This window comes from Papaver somniferum, unplaced genomic scaffold (assembly GCF_003573695.1).
Source record: "Papaver somniferum cultivar HN1 unplaced genomic scaffold, ASM357369v1 unplaced-scaffold_81, whole genome shotgun sequence".
In the NCBI taxonomy this organism is placed as follows: domain Eukaryota; kingdom Viridiplantae; phylum Streptophyta; class Magnoliopsida; order Ranunculales; family Papaveraceae; genus Papaver; species Papaver somniferum.
The window spans coordinates 8,796,294-8,814,810 of NW_020651082.1; the positions used below are offsets into that span (position 1 = coordinate 8,796,294).

Genomic DNA, 18,517 nt, shown 5'->3' on the forward strand with positions numbered 1-18,517 from the left:
TCAGTTACAGAAAGAAAGGTAGAAATTACAGTTAAGAGTGAGCTGTCACAGTACAGCTGTCTCAATATTACAGGTTTAGAAAATAACAACTCTAACTAACTATCTGAAATGTAACCTGAGCTGGATGCTGAGCTGGAGACTCTCATGTTCTTACAGGCCCCCTCAAACTGAACACTGTCAAAGTGTAAAAGTTTGCCTTGTAATCTGATGACAAGTTGTTTAGATAACCCTTTGGTGAATAAGTCAGCAATATTCTGCAAGGAAGGAACATATCTAACTATCAGAAAACCAATCATAACCAAACTCCTGACAGAGTGATACTCCAACTCCACATGTTTGGTTCTGGCATGGCAAGTTGGATTTGCAGCTAACCATCCTGCACCAATATTGTCATAGAACATAGTGCAAGGATATTTAATAGGAGCTCCTAATTCATCCATAATGTAAGAAATCCATCTAATCTCAGGTGCAGCTATAGATAGTGCCTTATATTCAGCTTCAGTTGAGGAGTGAGATTGAGTAGGTTGTTTTTTTGAAGACCAAGCAACCAGATTTTGACCAAGAAATACACAGTAACCAGTAGTAGATTTTCTTGAATCTGGGCAACCTGCCCAATCACTACTAATGAAGGCAGTGATGTTAGAGCAATCCCCTCCAACAAGAGTAATACCAGTACCTAAAGAACTCTTGATAAACCTCAAAATCCTCTTATATAGTCGAAAATGAACATCAGTAAGCTGATGCATAAATTGAGCAACATAATTGACAGCAAAACTCACATCAGGCCTAGTAAGGGTGAGATACTGCAGAGCACCAACAAGACTTCTATAATAAGCAGGATTGTCAAGTAGAGTCCCATCGTATAAAGAATCCCTTTTTCCTTGAGCAACAGGAAATTTACAAGGTTAACACTCCAACATGTCAAACTTCTTGAGCAATTCAATAGAGTAATTACTTTGGGTAAGAAGTAAAGAATTTGCTGAAGTATCTAGCTTAGCCTCAATACCTAAAAAATAAGACAGAGGTCCTAAGTCCTTCATAGCAAATTGAGTCTCCAGTGATGAAATAAATGAAGTCAGATGATTGTCAGAATTACCCACAAGGATGATATCATCAACATATATCAGTAAGATCATTTTTATACATGACTTGCTGAAGAAGAACATGGAATGGTCACAAACTGACTGAGTAAAACCATAAGAACAAAGAAATCCACTGAATTTATCAAACCAATCCCTTGGAGATTGTTTTAGCCCATAAAGAGATTTCTTTAAATGACAAACATGGGAAGGAAATTCAGAACGCACAAATCCTGGAGGTTGTTCCATGTAAACGTCTTCAGTAAGAGTGTCATGCAAGAAAGAATTTGACACATCTAATTGTCTCATACTCCATTTATGATGTAAAGAAAGACTTAAGACACATCTAATAGTTGTGGCTTTAACCACAGGACTAAAAGTCTCCTCATAATCTACTCCATCAACTTGATGATATACTTTTTCCATTAACCTTACTTTAAATCTTTCTAGAGTACCATCAGCTTTAAGTTTGGTCTTATAAACCCACTTACATCCAAGGACATTCATACCATGTTGATAGGGTACATGCTCATAAGTGTCATTCTCATATAAAGCAGTGTGTTCATTCTTCATTGCATGAACCCATTGTGGAAGCTTACAAGCTTGTTGAAAAGTTTTGGGCTCTTCTAAAGATTCTAGAATAGCATTAAAGGCAATAGGAATTGGGTGTTTAATATGACTATGAGCAACAAAATTTGAATCTAGAGGTTTTGACTTGTTGATGCCAGACTTAGACCTAGTATGTATTCTAGTGGAAACATTACTAGAATCATTCATATCATCAAAAAGAGGTAAAGATGCTGAGGATACCTGAGCTGGAGAAGTATTAGTGATAACATTACCAGAAGTTGAAGTATCTGAATAAGTATCAGTTGTTGAAGAAGTAGAAATACCAGTTGAAGAAGGATTAACCAAACCATCTTCAGTGTGCACATTATCTGAAATTACCAATTTCTTCCCAGTAGAATTATATATGGAAATACAAGTTTATTAAATACCACATGAACAGTTGAATGACCTTATCAGTGTATGGATCATAGCACCTATACCCTTTATGATAAGGACTGTAACCTAAAAAGACACAAGGAGTTGATTTTGGACTCAACTTGTCCTTTCTAGTATGTGCAATATTAGGGAAGCACAAACAACCAAAGACCTTCAGAAAAGCATAGTTGGGGAGCTTTCCAAATAAGACTTCATGAGGACATTTATAATCTAAGACCTTTGTTGGAGTCCTATTTATAAGGTAAGAAGTTGTTAAGAATTAATCAAACCAAAATCTTTTTGGAAGACAAGATCTTAAAGACAATGTGTTACCCATTTCCGTAACATGTCTGTGTTTTCTCTATGCAGCTCTATTTTGTTGATGGATATTCACTACACCATTTTTCATGTTTAGTAACAGGCTGCTTCAGTTGCAAAGAGGGGTTGCAACAGTTTGAATCTGTTACGAAAGTCGATGTTGCAATTCGGCTCATAAGCAGTTGCAAATTTTGGGTTGCAACAGTTTTAAACTGTTACAACGTGAATTCGTCGCAACAGTTCGAAACAGTTGCGAAATTAGATGGTCGCAACAGCTTTAAACAGTTGCGAAACTGGAATTTCACAACAGCTCATCGATGTTACGAAATTTTTGCAACATCAAAAAAATAGTGGTTTTGACTGGTCAAACCCTGGTTTTGACCTGGTCAAATCAAGTCAAAATAAGGTTTTGGACCAGTCAAAACCACTATTTATTTATTTTTTTAATCAGGTTTTAATTCTTCAGTTTCCCGGTTCATTTGGTAATCATTCCTCGGCAACAATTTCAGGCAGAATTTACAGTGAAATTCTTCATCTCTAAGGCAACAACATTGAAATTGTATACCCATAAGTTTCTAAGAGACATAACTTTGGCAATACATAGTCATTTCATACATTGAATTATAAACACCAATCATTACTGAACTTAGGAAACTCATGAAATCATAAACTAAAGACTTATTTTGTATACCTATGAAAAGAACTACTTGGGCAATACATATATATTTCTTAAGTTCCAATATGTAGCTAGAAATATTTCTTAAGTTCCAAGGACATACAAATTATGTGCATAGTATCAAAAAAATGACAAGTATGTAAACATTTTCTAAGTTTTCATAACATAGAAATTCTGCAGTTGCAGTTGTAATGTGAAGTGTAATAGCAGTAGTAGATACAATCTTAAAGGCACGAGACTGGAGACAAGCTCAACATTCATTACCTACATGCTCAAACAATTATAGCTTCTTGTTGCTTCATAACCAACCTTGTAAATAGGCGCACTTACTACTCATATCTGTGACCTGCAAAAAAAATGTACACCATGAGAGTAGCCATTGTCAAAAAGAATTGTAACAATAGAGCCATCTGTAGAATCAACATCGACATCAACAACCTCTTCTTCTTGGGTTCCATGCTCTTCATGTTCTTCTCCGTTATCTTCTACCTACTAAGACAAAAAGTGAAACAAATCAACATCCAGTTCCCATCACGGAATATAAGAATAATAAAAGGGAGCATTTTACATAGAAACAAAGAATGTGCCTGGATGGATTAATACCATTTGAGAATTTTGCATGCGGTAAGTCTTGCAGATGCCAGATAGACATATTTTTGTGTCTAAGTTGTCCTCAATTTTCTGTATTGTTGGTACTCAATTTTTTACTTATTATGGTGTTTTGTGTGTTTGTAGGTATTTTTGGGAAATAAACATTTTTGGAAAAATCGGCTCGCAAAATTATGCGGAGCACCCCCGGAGGACAATTGCTATACGGACCCCCACTTTTGCTAAGGGGCACCCACGTCTATGTGTAGCCCATTTGTCTATAACACCCACTGGTTATTTGGCACCCAAGACGTTGGATAAGGGATAACCTCCTTCTTCACAAGTTCGAATCTGAAAATTGGCGGGAAATTCTAACAGCAGCGAACCATATTAGGGCTCGAATTTTGGGGTTGTTTTAGGGACATTCAACTAGATAATTTGGCTGGGATATGCTTGGATTGACTGAACAGGGATGATAACTCCGACTGATTCAATCAGTTTGGGCTAGATATCGGGTTTGATGATAAAACAGGGAAATTGTGTGTGATATTCTCTGTATTGATTTTGGACAAGATTTGGTCGGATTTCTCTCTTGGTTTGGATATATACCAGCATGTTATATCAAAACAAGAATGGTAAGTGCTTTGAATTCGATCAGAGGGGATGATTTCAGGTAATCTCTACTAAACAAGGCAAGTACATTCTCGTGAAACTTCTGAGTTATTTTGGGAAGGCTTGTGTGTGTTTTCTGCGTGTTAAACTTCTTTTGGAGCGTGTATAAGGCTGTTGGGAGGGTACAGAGTACATTCAGATGTGTGAAGGAGCTGCAAAAGGAAATTATTCCCGTGAAAGGAAGAAGATAATAATCGGAATTAATGAAGATTACATGGAGTTATTAACAAGTATTTGTGATGCTAAAGAGTATACAAATGGTGCTGATGGTTTTGAGAGAGGGGACGGAGAGTTTGGAGAAGAACAGTGCGTAAATCAGAGCTGCAGAGAAATTTTTTCTGCTGCTGCATAAGCTGAAGAACACTAAGAACATAGACCCACAGAGGAAGTCGTTTTGCTACAGTAACAACGACATTTAGGTTCTATCGTTCCCTGTAACAGTTCGGTTTGTAACACTTATAACTTTTACAAAGCCGGTTTTAATTGATTTCTCTCCCATTTCATCATTTGTACACCACCTTTGAGCAATAAAAATGAATTTTGAGCGTGTTTTCCTAATGATGAGCTAAACCCAATCCTTGGGGCGACCGAGGAAGCCATTCTTTCAAGAATTATGTGGTAATATTTATTTTGTAAATTTATGCAATATTTTTATATGATTAATTGCATTGGTAAAAAATAAATTAAATGTGTTTTCTCTTGATGATGCATGCTTAGTTTTAGACTCTTGATGCGTTATACTTGCGACTAACATTTGATATTTTGGGAATCTGATTTTGGCAATACTTTAGAATCGAATCAATTGTTTAAATTGCATGATATAAATTAATTTAGAACCACGTAAGTATTGATGAATGGTGAAATCCTAGCTCCAGCCTCTTCATAATTTTCACAACATATCAACATTTATTTGCTTTATTTTCTTTGCTTTAAAATTAAGTCTAAAATCTATTGCTTTCACAAGTCTCAACGAACCTACTAATACAACTCAATTGAAAATCACAACAATTTTTGGCGCCGCCGACGCGGACTTGTCTTTAGGCTAGAGTTTTTATATTTTTTTTTAGGTTTTTATTTGTTTTTCATTTTTATTTTATATGTTCTTCTTTACGTTTTTGGGTTTTTATCTTTTCCTTACAGATTTTGGAGTTTGGAGCGAAAGAAAAATTTGCCAAAGTTTTTGGTGAATACTTAAGATTTGGAGTAAAAGCAAAGGAAAGGAGCGAAAGAAAAGAAGAATAAAAATTAATTAAAAAAAAAGAGAGAGAGAGACAATTTTGTAGATTTTTTTTAGATTATCTTTTTCTGTTGCACTTTATTTTTGGACTTTGGGACTTTTTTTTTAAACCCTACGGAAGGGTAGTTTAAATATCAATTGGTTGCAGAGAAGGACGGCGATTACGATATCGCCTCGGCCCCTCGGGTTCGTACATGACATAGGAGTCGTGGCCCGAGTCGACTTCAGCGGTTCATCCCCCGTCTGGTACGGGAGGTAAGTTTGTCGAAACACTCGTGAATCCCCTGTCAGCGAGTTACTGTATTCCTTTGTTTGCATATATGCTGAGGATTTGAAAACGGCTTCTTTAATTTCCTAGTAAAGGGAAAGGACTGTCCATACAAGATAAGGGTTCGGATTTCATCACCGTTCCCTTCTTGCCCGCCTTAGGAAAACGAAACCAAACGCGAACCTAAGCCTAAAATTTGACTAGGACGAGACCTATAGGGTAACGAGCTTAATAAGAAAGTCATTCGAAAACTATTGTTTACTCTTTTAAGCATGCTTCAAAGTTCATGATGGTTTCTGTGAGTTGAATACGCTGCCTTGTAACGCCGGCGAGGCCTTGGGTATCAAAGCTCCACTGAGCTTCCCTCGTCTCGATTCAACTTACTTTAACTCGGATTTATTCGAGAGGGGTTTGCTTAAATTGTAACGAATTCCCTTTCGAAGGATTAGAAGCTGGTCTATAAACAATATAAGTGGAACCATCATGCTTTTTGTTTGCTAGAAATAAGTAGGTTTGCTGTGGTGGAGTCAGCCTTGTTTGTGTTTGCATAGAACTTCCCTTCCTTTTAGGATTTCTTTCTTTTTCTTTTGTTTTTCTAGTGTATACCCGAAGTTATTAGAGAGCGGGCTTGGAAAAGAAACACTCTAGGTCGTTTGATTAGTAATAAACCTAGTAATTCTTCTTGTGAAGGCGGGGAGCTCGAAGACTCTTCTTTTGAGAGTCTTGTCTTTGGAAATTTCAGCTTTGAAAACTTGACAATTAGTGAATAAAGTACTCCTAGTCCTTTGGTAGTGCCAGAAATGACAACTTTGAAAGCTTTATTAAACCCAACTAGGACCTCTCATCCGTCTTGTATCAAGTTAGCTGAAACCGGGGCAAATATGAACTCAAACCTGGGACTTTACAGATGCTCCCACTCTTTTTAGGAAAAGAGAATGAGAACCCCTATTTTCATGTTAGGGAATTTGAGGAAGTTTGTAGTACTCTGAATATTAAAAACCTTAGTTATGATGCGTTGAAACTTAGGTTATTCCTCTTTTCCTTAAAAGATAAAGCCAAATCTTGGTTGTATAATTTGGCTTCTGAGTCAATTGAAACCTACGACCAACTTACATCTGCCTTTATACAGAAGTTTTTCCCAAGGCACAAAACATCGTTTATTAGGACACAAATCTGTACTTTTACTCAACAAGAGGGAGAATCTTTATATAGGTATTTAGAAAGGTTCAATGACTTAATATCTCAATGTCCTCATCATGGTTTAGAGATGGTTAGGTTAGTTCAGATCATCTGCGAGGGTTTAGATTATTCAACAACAACCATGGTTGAGTCCTTATGCACAGGTGGGTTAAAGAATAAAACTGTTGATGAGGCGATGACATTTTTGAATGAAATCAACGATAAGAACCAACAATGGTAAAATAGTAGGGAACCACAGAAAACAATTCTTCTAAGTAGAGGAAATGTCAATAGGGTAGAAGGATCTTATGAGTCAGATGCTAAAATAGCAGTCATATCCAAAAGGTTAGAAGCCTTAGAATTAGGTCATTCTAGTGGTAATAGTGGTAGAATAGAGCCTTTTTGGGAAGACATACTGTTGAGGAGCAAGCCAATACTCTTTATAACAACACTAGATTCGATGACCGTCAGAAGTTTGACCCATATTCAGAAACCTATAACCCTGGCTGGAGAAACCATCCCAACCTTTCTTGGTATAAGGGACAGAATCAAGGTCAGTCTAGTAACTCTCAGGTTCCCCCAGGTTTTGGTTATACTAAGAATCCTTCAGCTCCGGCACAGTTTCAGAACCCTTCGCGTAAGAATATTATGAGTTTAGAAGAGTCTCTTGCTTTGTTAACTCGTAACACTGTGCAGTTTCAGCAATTTGTTGCTCAAGGTTTAGAAGAAAATAAGAGAATATGTCAGGCTAACTCTCAGGCTATTTCCGAGTTGAAAACCCAGGTTAGTCAGATAAATGAGACATTGAGAGAAAAAGGAAAGTTTCCTAGTCAACCAAAACCCAACCCTAGGGGAGTCCATCAAATATCTTTAGCTGGTGAGTAATCATCAAACCATGTGAACTCGATAACAACCCTTAGGAGTGGTAAAATTGTAGACAATAAGGTATCCATGCCTAGTGGACATACTGTAGTTCCACCTTCTACTTCCCAAGAGGAGCCCGTAGACGATGAAACTGAAACAGTCTCTAAGGATTCCCAAGAAATTCCTGATAGGTGTACCTTTGTGCCTAGAGCCCCATATCCACATTTGTTAGTCCCAACAAAGAATGAGTCGACTTTCAACGAGATAATGGGAATATTTAAGCAGGTGAACATCAACATTCCGTTATTAGAAGCAATTAGGCAGATGCCTGCTTATGCCAAGTTCCTTAAAGATCTTTCTACACGAAAGCGTAAGCTTAATGTCCATAAGAAAGCCTTTTTAGCTGGTCAAGTAAGTTTCATTCTTCTGAACCAAACATCCCCTAAGTATAAGGACCCTGGATGCCCCACCATATCCTGTGCGATTGGTAATCACATGGTCGATAAAGCTTTACTTGACTTAGGAGCTAGTGTTAACTTACTCCCGTATCACGTATACACCCAGCTAGATCTTGGTAAGTTGAAACCGACTAAAATGACATTACAATTAGCTGATAGGTCTGTCAAAGTCCCTCATGGTGTCATAGAGGATGTTCTGATTGAGGTTGATAAGTTTATTTATCTAGTGGATTTCGTTGTTCTAGACACCTAGCTTGTTCAGGACCCAAGTCATCAAATCCCAGTGATTTTAGGTCGCCCATTTTTAGCCACATCTAACGTTGTCATCAACTGTAGGACTGGGCTTATGAACATATCCTTTGGTAATATAACCACTGAACTAAATATCTTTAATGTTACTAGACAACCTTATGAGAACGATGATTTAGAAGAAGTGAATATGATTAGCACTTTAGTTCAGGATTTGGTTCAGGATAATTGGCTTGACACTTTACTGGTAGATTCTTTAGATGATTTTGAGGAAACCATTCTCTTAGATCATATATGTGATCAATCTTTAGAAGAAGCTCTTGAGTATTTTAAAGATTCTATGGACCCAGAAATTCAGGCAATAGTTTTAGGTTTTTCTGAGAATAATGATGATCCCAAGTTTGGGGGTAGAGAACTAGAAGAATCTCTTGAGTATTTTAAGGATTCTGAAGATTCGGAAATTCAAGCAATAGTTAGAGGTTTGTCTGTAAACCCTAAATTTGGGGGTAGTGATGGTTCTTGTGATTGTCTCGTATCCCTAATTAGAGTCCCTAACTTGGGACTCGAGCCTTGTGCATCTGAGATCTTACTTGAGTCTTTTCAGACTCCGCAACCCGATCCTCCTGATACTGTCCAGGAGGTAACCCAGGTATTAGAGACCCGTTTTTCGGATGAATCTATTTATCGAGACACACATATGAAGTTCAAGTACGCGCCGCAGATAAACCCAATTGTCTTGACAGAAACCTTAGATGAGGACGTGCTCATTCTTTTCATTTTTCTGAACCAATGCAGTTGTCTCATACTGGTGTCAGCTCTATTTGGTCTTATGGACCCACAATTGTTTCTACTATTGATATATGACTTTGGAAGGTAACAATCCTTTTTGAGGTATTTGATGTCTAGTTAAAGACTTTAAATTTAGCATTTCTTGGGAGGCACCCACGGTCATGCTTATGGTAATATCCTTCCTTATTTCTTTTTCCATCCATCAAGTGGTAACAGTTTCTTCTTGTTCATGATTTTAATTTCATCTTTAGAACATTGAGGACAATGTTAGATTTAAGTTTGGGGGCGGGGAAGAAACTTGTTGTTAGCTCTTAGCTGAAAATAAACTCCAGAGCCTAGAAATTTATGTTTATTAAGGTTGGAAATAACCAATCTAAATGGATGGGAACATCTTGGTTATAGGAGTTGAGGAACTAATCTGATTAGATGGAAACATCTAAAGAGTCTATTCATAAAAGCACAGAGCTCAGGTGTTAGAATTATTAAAAAAAAAAAAAACATGGTAGTTTCGCCATATCTCGTTGAATCCTAATCCTTCTGTTTTTATTTTTTTTAAGTGATTTGGTGGGGAACACGATTCAAGTTGTTACCATTGCTAGGTTGAAATAGAGTGATTGAGATACCATGAAAAAAAAAATATTTGAGACTGACCATCAGGCCAACCGAAATAAATTCAATAAAGTCGACCACTGGTGCCCTTGTATATGCTAGTTGTGTTGACCTAGAGTTAGGTTTATCGACCAATGGTTCCCTTGTATTTGCCAGTTGTATTGATATTAGTCAGACCGGTATCTCAGTCCATTAGGATAGGTTCATCTTGGCAGAGGCCTTCATACAGATATGGGAAACACCATTCACTTTAAACCATCTATTTTTCTATATCCATCTTCTTAATCTTTCCATGTGATTGGTTGACTCCGGTTATGATGTCTAGAAACTATCTGAGTAGAGCTTTGTCACTTACATATGAATTTTAGTATGCTGAGTGCAAACTCGTGTACAACAATTGGAATTTCGCATCAGGGAGCTTCCTCCTATAGTCAATGATTGTATGCCAACTAAGGAGATTATTTATTGCCTTCCAAGGTTCTGCGTAGATAACTAGGGTCTAGAGTAAAAGTTTTGTGGGTACACCTCTGGTAAACCCTCCTGAGACAACACTCCGCCGCTAGGGCCACCTAGCGGTTTAATGGCTTGCTGCACGTGCTAAGTGTAGTCATTTTATTTTCTAGATTAGATTTGCTCGAGGACTAGCAAATAATAAGTTTGGGGGTATTTGATAGACACATTTTTGTGTCTAAGTTGTCCTCAATTTTCTGTATTGTTGGTACTCAATTTTGTACTTATTATGGTGTTTTGTGTATTTGTAGGTATTTTTGGAAAATAAACATTTTTGGAAAAATCGGCTCGAAAAATTATGCGGAGCACCCGCGGAGGACAATTTCTATATAGACCCCCACTTTTGCTAAGGGGCACCCACGTCTATGTGTGGCCCATTTTTCTATAGCACCCACTGGTTATTTGGCACCCAATATGTTGGATAAGGGCTAACCTCCTTCTTCACAAATTCGAATCTGAAAATTGGCGGGAAATTCTAACAGCAGCGAACCATAATAGGACTCGAATTTTGGGGTTGTTTTAGCGACATTCAACTGGATAATTTGGCTGGGATAGGCTTGGATTGACTGAACAGGGCTGATAACTTCGTCCGATTTAATCAGTTTGGGCTAGATATCGGGTTTGATGATAAAACATGGAAAATTGTGTGATATTCTCTGTATTGATTTTGGACAAGATTTGGTCGGATTTCTCTCTTGGTTTGGAAATATACGAGCCTGTTATATCAAAACAGGATTGGTAAGTGCTTTGAATTCAATCAAAGGGGAAGATTTCACGTAATCTCTACTAAACAGGGCAAGTATATCCTCGTGAAACTTCCGAGTCATTTTGGGAAGGCTTGTGTGTGTTTTCTGTGTGTTAAACTTCTTTTGGAGCATGTATAAGGCTGTTGGGAGTGTATAGAGTACATTCAGATGTGTGAAGGAGCTGCAAAAGGAAATTATTCCCGTGACAAGAAGAAGATAATAATCGGAATTAATGAAGATTATATGGAGTTATTAACAAGTGTTTGCGATGCTAAAGAGTACATAAAGGGTGCTGATGGTTTTGAGAGACGGGACGGTGAGTTTGGAGAAGAACAGTGCGTAAATCAGAGCTGCAGAGAAATTTTTATTGTTGCTGCATAAGCTGAAGAACACGAAGAACATAGACCCACGGAGGCAGTCGTTTTGCTACAGTAACGACAGTTAGGTTCTATCGTTCACTGTAACAGTTCGGTTGGTAACACTTATAACTGTTACAAAGCCGGTTTTAATTGATTTCTCTCCCATTTCATCATTTGTACACCACCTTTGAGCAATAAAAATGAATTTTGAGCGTGTTTTCTTAATAATGAGCTAAACCCAATCCTTAGGGCGACGGAGGAAGCCATTCTTTCAAGAATTATGTGGTAATATTTATTTTATAAATTTATGCAATATTTTTATATGATTAATTGCATTGATAAAAAATAAATTAAATGATTCTTATTAATCAAATGTGTTTTCTCTTGATGATGCATGCTTAGTTTTAGACTCTTGATGCGTTATACTTGCGACTAACACTTGATATTTTGGGAATCTGATTTTGGCAATACTTTAGAATCGAATCAATTGTTTAAATTGCATGATATAAATTAATTTAGAACCACATAAGTATTGATGAACGGTGAAATCCTAGCTTCAGCCTCTCCATAATTTTTACAACATATCAACATTTATTTGCTTTATTTTCTTTGCTTTAAAATTAAGTCTAAAATCTATTGCTTTCACAAGTCTCAACGAACCTACTACTACAACTCAATTGAAAATCACAACAATGCCCTTTTTCCAACTTCTATCTAGTTTACTAACCTGTTCATCAAATAGATTTCGACTTATCAAATAAGAATAACAAAAGTCCAATATCAAACGAGCGAGGAAACTTCATTTAAAGCAAAAAATCACTACTACTTACCAGAGTCTCCGCAACCTCTTCAACTTTGCCGAAAGATTCCATTCTCGTGAAGTCAGCACCAAGCAAGGTGATAAAAACACTAACTGAAGTAAGCAAATGCCACTTCTATCGGTTAGACAAACTTCACAAAAGCCTGCAATAAAGCACGACAAGGAGATGCACTCATTTTCCTAGGACTAGGATTGCACCAGACAAGATATGCACAGGGAAACTAGGAGATGAAATATGTTTGCTGGCAAACAAAAACCACAAGGAAACCTGCAAAATCAGTACAAAGAGTAAACTACAATAGCGATAACTACAATAGCGATAACTACAATAGCGATAACATTAATGAGTTTGATATTATCACATACCTCACTAAACTTCGTCTGCAGTTCATCCCTTGCCTCAATAACACGGTCTTTGTCATTACTTTCAACTATGAAAGTAAGACCTTATGTGTTTTGGAAGTAGTGTCTCTACAATGGAGGGATCTTTAAAAGAAATGATATTACTAATTACCTTTGTAACAACATAAAATGCAAAAAAGAACAGAAAACAAAAAATGTAGCAAAATTCATATATTTCTTGACCCCAACATGCCAGACAGTGAAGCTAATGTTCTTGTATTCAACAGACTCAACATTAAATCCTGCAAGCAATTTGAAAGCATTCACAGAGACAAGAAATAACTCATGCCAGATTTCTTGACCTTTGTATAAGAGGAAGAAGCGATAAATCTTTTCTAAGATTTGAAAGAAAGGCTTATATTGATGCTCCAGCCACAGCTGGGTCCTGGACCTAGCTTCAAACTGCAGACCATGTGCTTCTGCTAAGCCCGGTGAAGAAGGCAGAGCTGACTAGTGATGCTCTCAGTCTTCAGTTGCTGGGAAATCTGATATAGAGGTTAAGAAATGTATAGCATGCAAGGGATAGATTCTTTTGGTTATTTAACTACGAGAATGTGAATCTCTTCAATGACTAAGGCAAAATGCATCACATATCTCGTAATTTGCACCAAACATTATACATAGAAGGATACATAAGCATGTTTACTACATGAACTGAACACCACCACCTACAAGGGTACAACAAATGATATATTAGTCACGCAAATGTATTAGTCAATAAATACAAGAGAATGAGAATAGCAATGCCATCAAAACTATTCAATGATTATTTTAGCTCTTTGATCTTCTGCTGAATCATTTCACCAGGTGGAAAGTCCAACATCTCTTCACTGAGAAGCTAAAAAAAAAAGATAACATGTATAAAAAAAACTTGTAGACATTGACAAGCAAAAACAGATATGATCTCATAAAAAAATGAATCTCAAATGTAATAAAATTACCTTTAATACAGCCATGAAATTCTAACATATTGTTTCACTTGTCTTCGCTACTGAAACAAGATCCGGAATAAAATTTCACCACCTAGCTGGCCACTCATGTTTCAAGATATGTGATTTGAAAAGCAAACGACAATGAGTTCAAGCATTAATATTATTGCAGATAAATTTAGAGTAAACATAAACCATCCAAAACCTAGCATACCTTGACCTAAAATTTATGAACATTTCAAATCTCTTCAGATTAGCGTCATTCCTTCACATCACTATCATTCAGCCACATAGACGTTTAAACCACCATCTTCATACCAGCAACATTATTCATTTCAATATCTTTCAGTCGCAACTATTATGACTGACCATAGCATCATCATCAAAAGCATCTCAGCACAACCAATATTCATCCATCACCATTCAAATCATTACAATCTAAACCAAACTAAGATCAACTCTTGTAGCTCATTCAAGACCACATCAACCGAACTATTATTTCAATTCCATCACCATTACAATCTTCATAGTTCTGTAGCTCATTAAACCACCACCACCTGCAACAATTATCCTCCTCTAAAAAAATTTTCCTGTAATAGACAATTTAAACTAAGAATCATCTATATACCACTAGAAACTCAACTCCATTTCCACCAAATTTTCAACTCAAAATTGAACATAACAATACCCAAATTTATAATACAAGTTCATGAAAGAAATTCAATTCAAATGAGTAAGAAAGATTACCTCAGACACAAACTCAATTTTCTTCTTATAATTTCTCACCATCAGTTTCATCTTTTTCATCTGTAATTCAAATCCATGAACCCTAAATCCCCAATCTGTTAGAAACCCTAATCCGTAAAACTCGAATCCATTAATAAACCAATTCTAAACCTAATTAAAACAAACCCATTTATTGATTCCGTTTAATTCTTCGATTTGTAGCACAAACAAAACCCTAGTTTTCTCAATTAGCTTCTTAATCTTAGACGTAAAACGAAACCTAATCCTCTAATTCCTTCGCTGTAATTTGAGAATCAATTTCAAATTCCTCTTCTTAACTCTCAATAATGAAAACCCATGATAATTTCTAAATTTCCTCTTCTTACAGACATCAAGGAGATCGGACCAGCTGCAACGACCATTAGGTTTTGCTTTTGGGGCTCTACAGACAGAAAGATACTTCGATGATGGTGATATTAGAAAGGGGGAAGAATGATTTCAATGTTAATGGTCGGTATTCACAGGTACAGCAGGGGGCAAGTAGCGATACAGGGAGAAAGGGAGAGAGAGAGGGAAGAGAGAGATAAGATTATGTCTGCTCGATAATATTAGGGTAAACCGAGTCAGTTTTGAAGCTAAATAGGCTGAATATTGAGTCAGTTTAAAAGTGTGCCCAGCCACACTCACGAGTGGCACATGTGAAATTCAAACTGTTGTGACTCGCAACTATTTAAAGCTGTTGTGAGTTTTGTAACTGAATACCGCTGTTGCAAATGTTTTGCAACTGAAATTCGCAACTGAAATTTCACAACAGCTACAAAGCTGTTACGAAATCTAGTTACTAATCAAGGAAAATGGTATAGTGATTAAAGCAAGCAATTCTCACAGAAATAGCATTAGAATCAAGAAAAGATCTATAAACTCCCTTAACCAACTCATAAGCTCCATCAGTTTGAAACTCCTTAATTTGTGAATCCAACAATTTTTCCATTGATTGCTTAAAAAGTTTGAAACAAGACAGACTATCAGACTTACATTTCATTGGGTAAATCCAAGTAAACTTGTTGTGGTCATCTACAAACAAAATGTAGGACCTATATCCTAGAGCATATTGAATGGGAGCTGGTCCTCAAATATCACAATGGATCAAATCCAAAGGTTTATTAGAACTTGAACTAGAAACTTTGAAAGGTAAACATACACTTTTTTCCATCTGACATGAAGCACATACAGAATCAAATTTCTTGTTGGAGACTCTGATTATTGCAGATGAGTCAAGTTTTTTTTAGAATTTTCTGAGCTGGATGGCCTAACCTTTGATGCCAAATATCTGGAGATGCCACAATAGAATGAAAAGCAAGTTGGTGAGCTGATTGAAGAAGCTTTCTTGTTGATGCTTGTAGTGGATATAGGTTGTTTTGTACAACTCCTCTGGCTAAAACTTGTTTATTGTGAATGGACTTGATTTCATAGCCCTAAGGAAATAATTCAAAAGAGCACTGATTATCAGTAGTAAATTTTGCAATTGAAAGAAGATTATGTTTGATAGTTGGCACAAAGAGAACCTTATCCAACACAAAAGAATTTGAGCTAGTAGTAGGAACTAATGTGGAAGAACCAGTTAAGGAAATTGGTAGTAACTTACCATCACCAATCATAACTTGCTCTTCACCAGTGAATTCCTCTTGAGTAGTGAGAATTAAAGGGTCATTTTTCATGTGACTGGTAGCAACTGAGTCAGGAATCCACACTGGACCAGTATCATTTGAAATCCAATGTCCAGATGAAGTAGAACACTCTCCAGCACCACCAGATGAAGTATGTGTAGCAGCAGTCCATGGATTAAAAGTTGGTGTTGAAAGTTCCATTCCATCAAAATCTTTTTGTACTGGTGGAGTAGATTGTTTCTTGCTTATAGAATACCTAAATCTACATCTACTGGAAAAAATACCCAACTTGTTGCAGATTTGACATGAAATAGTTGAATAGTCAACTCTCTGATGTGGATTAAATTCACCTCTTTGAGATATGGAACCACCATTACTAGGAGTAGAAGATGAATCCCCAGTACCTCTGTAAGTTGGTAATGTATGTGAATTGCTAGGATATGAGGAATAACTTCCAGTAGAATGTTGAGAATCAGTTAATTTGCACACGAAAAATGCAGAATTAGTCGGATCAACAATGAGAGAAGAGTAAGGTTCTTGATATTGATCTTTGAGCCACTGTTCATGATGGATTAGTTTATCTATAAGCTTAGAGAAAACAAGAGGTGTTTCTCGATTTTGAACACTAATAACAAAATGAGCAAATTATCTTCCCAAACCAGAGAGTGTGTACATAACTAAATCCTCATCAGTAACAGGTTCACCTATTTCAGCCAATGAATCTGAAATTGACTTGATTTGTTGAAGAAACTCAAAGATAGAGCTATTACATCTCTTGATAGTATAAAGTTGAGGTCTCAACTGAGATTTTCTTGCAAATCAACCATAGTAAATTCAGCAGTTTCATGTCTCAGTTTCTTCTTGTACTCGGACCAGGAAGTAGGCAATTTCTCGATAACAGTAGACACTTGAAAAGTTTCATCAATCACCATACCTTCAGCAAGAATTTAATTCATAATTTCATTCAAGGAATTGATCAACCACGGATTTGTCATTCACCATTTTATACTCATAAAGCCTGGCTACCAAGAATTTCTTACTTCCGACAGTTTCAGCTTGGTATTTTGCCTCCAAAGCAGCCCATAAATCAAAAGCAGAAAAGTTATCCTTAGCATTGTAAAAGTCATACAAAGCATCCTATAAACAATTCAGAATATGATTTTTAGCGATGTAGTTTTCCCTCTTCCATTCATCTAAAACAGACTCATGACCAGCATCATTCAAGGACTCATCAAAGGGTTTCAGAACATAAGAATCCAGTTCATGGTAACTCAGAAAAAATAACATTTTCGACTGCCACCTCTTAAATTCTTTCCCAGAAAATTTTGCAAGCCTTTCAACATCGTTCTTACCCATTTTTACAGACAGAAAAGAATATTGTGTTAAGATTGTTGCGACTGTAACAATAAAACACTTAAAGAAGATGTAAGAAATAACTTTCTGAAAGGTAAATAAACACTCAATTGGACAACAAACAGAAGATAGAGTCACGTGTTCAACACACTGTCCTTAACACAATAGTTGACCGGTATTCCTCAAGAATGAGTGATTCCTATACCCTGTGGTCAAGTTGTATCCAGAATAAAACTTCCCGTTGCAAGTATTGTTAGCACTACAATACTTGCCCACTCTTACGAACTCAACAACAATGGCACAGAAGAAATGAAAATACCACAGAGAGGGAGAGAGACGAAAAGAAGAGGATAGTAGCTCTTCTGGACACAAAAAAAAATGAAGAAGAAGAGTTCTTTTTATAGGCGAACAAAGGAGGTGAAATCAATGCACATTAATGTGCGAAATAATTCTGCATGCGAAGTAATGTTATCAAGATGTCTACGTAATTCTGTCATCAAACAGTAAAAAAAAACGGTAAGAAATATCGACATCCATGCAAATAAATCCGTTAGAAAAAAAAATTCATTAAAATTCGTCCGGGTCACACGCCCCCCATACTTAAGAAAGAATTTAATTTGATTTTGAAAAATGTTTAGGAAATAAATCAAAAGAAATTTTTCCAAAAAATAAGTCTTGGTTGACCCGCACCCGAGCCCGGCTCGACCGGCCGGACGGTGGCGTACGTGCTTCGGTGTGAAGCATCGCACGTGTGTGAAACCTGTGGTTTCACCAACTAGCCCATTTCCTAAGTCTTCTCCCTCACACAAAAATGTGTATGATCCAAGGGCCACTCTAAGATCAAAAAATTCAATACTTATGGAGAGGTATCATCTTTAGTTTCCCCTATGTGGGACTAAAGGTTCATTCACTAATAGTAAAAATGAGCTGGTGTCCTTAGTGACCAAAAGGTCCTAAGTTCCAATCCCACCAAGACCAAAAAACCAAATATACATAATCTCATTTTCTCCAACAATCCTCCACATGAATGAAATA

At 36.6% G+C, this 18,517-nt stretch overlaps 1 long non-coding RNA gene across 5 annotated transcripts; it reads right to left on the bottom strand.

The window, feature by feature from the left end:
• Positions 1 to 12,152: 12,152 nt before the first annotated feature.
• On the bottom strand, positions 12,153 to 15,050 carry LOC113345177. 5 transcript variants are annotated; one of them, XR_003358036.1, is made up of 6 exons: positions 14,484 to 15,050; positions 13,749 to 14,326; positions 13,440 to 13,645; positions 12,772 to 13,292; positions 12,416 to 12,673; positions 12,153 to 12,312 (listed from the first exon to the last, which is right to left on the bottom strand). It is a non-coding gene; the product is annotated as an uncharacterized LOC113345177 (long non-coding RNA). The 5 variants fall into 5 exon arrangements; XR_003358037.1 differs by having other exon boundaries at positions 12,153 to 12,673; positions 13,749 to 14,293; XR_003358039.1 differs by having other exon boundaries at positions 12,153 to 12,548; positions 13,110 to 13,292.
• Between the last annotated feature and the right edge of the window lie 3,467 nt (positions 15,051 to 18,517).